Source organism: Elaeis guineensis, chromosome 9 (assembly GCF_000442705.2).
Source record: "Elaeis guineensis isolate ETL-2024a chromosome 9, EG11, whole genome shotgun sequence".
Taxonomy (NCBI): Eukaryota; Viridiplantae; Streptophyta; class Magnoliopsida; order Arecales; family Arecaceae; genus Elaeis; species Elaeis guineensis.
The window spans coordinates 6,825,047-6,827,789 of record NC_026001.2 but is presented as its reverse complement, the minus strand read 5'-3'; the positions used below and the strand labels follow the sequence as shown (position 1 = coordinate 6,827,789).

Sequence of the window (2,743 nt, the reverse complement as noted above, 5' to 3'; positions counted from 1 at the left end):
CGACAAATCACTCCAGTCGCCCGGTCTTGCTACCCGAATGAAGGCATCGGCCAGCTCTCCACCCGACTTAGGAGTGGAGGGGAGCAACTGTTGGGGGATACCCACCGACCGACCGACTATCGGAGGTCCGACCGGCTGGACTATCGGAGGGCCCGACCGGCTGGCGGCCCGACCGACCGACCGACCGACTATCGGAGGGCCCGACCGGCTGGCGGCCCGACCGACCGACCGACTATCGGAGGGCCCGACCGGCTGGCGGCCCGACCGACCGACCGACTATCGGAGGACCCGACCGGCTGGCAGCCCGACCGACTAACCAACGGCCCGACGGACGACTCTGACTGGCCGATAGTAAGTCGGACGACAGGCCGACGGACGCCATTAGCGGCTAACTGAGGCCATTCCACGGTCCATTCCCGACCGACTAAACCCAGAGGCCCGGTAGCCGACCCACATGAAGCTCGCCGACCGACGGAGGAGTCCGGCGCCACTCTGCTGGCCACCGACCTTGGGTCGGCCGACTCCACCAACCACCGTACGGCCGCCAGACGTTGTCAGTTCTGACATGGACATGCGGCACAGTTACCTGGGGGCATTGTCCCGCCGAGAGCCGGGTCAACCCTGGTGATTAGACGGCTACACGGCGACATGACGTTTTCACGGCGGCTCTGACAGCCTACAGTGAGTTGACAGTTCCTCACTTGTCCGCGCCATTAATGATGGCGCCATACCGCGCTCCACTATATATACCGGGGAAGGCAACAGTGCAAAGGATCGATCCGCTCCGTCTCTCCCAAAAACGCAGGCTCGCTTCTCTCTCTCTCTCTCTCGAGCTCTCCGTCTGCATTTCACTGTTGCCCAGTCACCTCTCTGACTTGACCGTCGGAGGGTCCCCGCCGGAGCCGCCTCCGGTCAGTGCGGACTTCCTTTTGCAGGTGCACGCTTCCCGGCGATCGGGCGACGAGGCGATTGGCCGCAACAGAAATATACCCCATAACTTAGATATCAGTGTAAGCAACTAGATGATATTTACTGGTTTTTGTATCACAATGTGCTGCTATACCTTAATTGATTTGTTTGATAGGTATTTTATCAGAAAGAGGAAAACACGGTAAGCATCAACATACACATCGAAACTTCTAGCCTTTATGGAACTAAATAATTCATACGTTGCATATAGGTTCATAACACTTTAATGAACATTCTGAATATGTTTTGTTGTTATTAGGTTTACATGCACATTTGGGCGTGAGGGCTTTGCTAGTTGACATGAAATATACGCTAATGCTTGCAGCCGGATTTAGCCTTATTTATTAATCCCATTACAAAAATCATTGCAATGCAAACCTGTGTACTCTGTTAGACCAAACTCTCTTCTCTTTTTTTTTTTTTTCCCCTTTGACTCCTCTCTCCTAAGGTCCCTCATACATTATTTTACCAGCACAAACTTTGTTATGGTCATGGCAGCAATAGCGATCATGAGTATGGAGGATATGGCTAAAATGAATAGCTAGGAGTGATTTGTATGACCAGACAAATGGCTGAAATACTGCATTTTGATAACGTAACTAACCAATCTGGCATGTTTGCAACCCTCGATCCAGAGGTTTGTGTTTTTAAGAAAAATTACTATAACGCCAATTTCCTCAGGTTGTTCCTTTGGATAAACAGATCGAGTAGGATTGGATGGTGAACTAATAATCAGCAGCCACGACTTTTCATCGAGTTTGAACCAAGGGACTGGGTGTTTTCAAAAGAAAATTATCTGATATGCTGGTGGGAATTATCACTGCCTCAGCCAACCACTAGAGAAAATGAGTGAATGTCGAGGGAATCCAGATCGATGAGCAAAAGCAGCTCAGAATGGAGCAATTAAGCAAAATATGCAACCTAAACAAGCTTGACACTGTCAAAATCAGCTCGTTCGCTATGAACTCGTAGGACCATCATCACCTTTATCTCTGATCTCTAAAGGAGAACTAGAACACACTCACTCTTGAGCTCATAGAAGATGACCTTCCCAAGCTCCAACGTCCCAGCACTGGGGATTGTGCCTTCTAGTATAGCATGGATCCCAGCGTATAGAGCAAACAATTTGTTAATCCGTCGACAATGAAAGAGTTGATAGCCTCGGCAACGGCGGCAGGGATGTGGAAATCTGGCAGCCAGACGGATGATGGGGTCCATGGTCTTGGATGGATGGCTTCGCGGAGTTCACAACCTCATGCTCACCGAGGCATCCCACCGGTGCTGTCGTCGTCAGCTTACTCGCCTTTAGAGGTTTTGATTATGGAAAGGGGAGGGATGGCTTTTGGCTGATAGCGGTTGGGGGGGCGGGAGATTCGGATCAAGCGGGGTCGGCGGAGGGTGTTTGATAGTGTCCAGTGGAACCTACCTCTCCAGCTCCCATCGATCATATGATTCCTCGCACCTGAAATCCTCCAAAACGATGCCGGTCTTCTTTCTGGATCGGGCCGGGAGTAGTGGGAACTCGTCATAGTATCTACCTGTCCATCTTTCCCTCCAGAGTACTTTTCCTAATTAATATATAAAAAAATTATTTGTATAAATAATTTAATTTTTAACTTATTTAGATGTAAAAATGATAAAATATTATTTTGAATGACATTTTATCATCATCACGTCACCCTCCATTTTCTACATAAACGACGTCAAAAAAAAAAAAATCAAATAATATGACATTTTTAAAAACGCCATACTATTTGATATTTTTTATTTTTCT

General features: G+C 48.8%; 1 protein-coding gene across 1 annotated transcript in view; it reads left to right on the top strand.

The window, feature by feature from the left end:
• Window positions 1-2,263, top strand: part of LOC105051869 (uncharacterized) — a 16,801-nt gene extending 14,538 nt beyond the window's left edge. The window contains exon 2 of the mRNA XM_019852639.3: window positions 1,229-2,263. The gene's annotated coding sequence lies outside the window, so the exon portion shown is untranslated. The remainder of the gene's footprint in view (window positions 1-1,228) is intronic.
• Window positions 2,264-2,743: the final 480 nt, after the last annotated feature.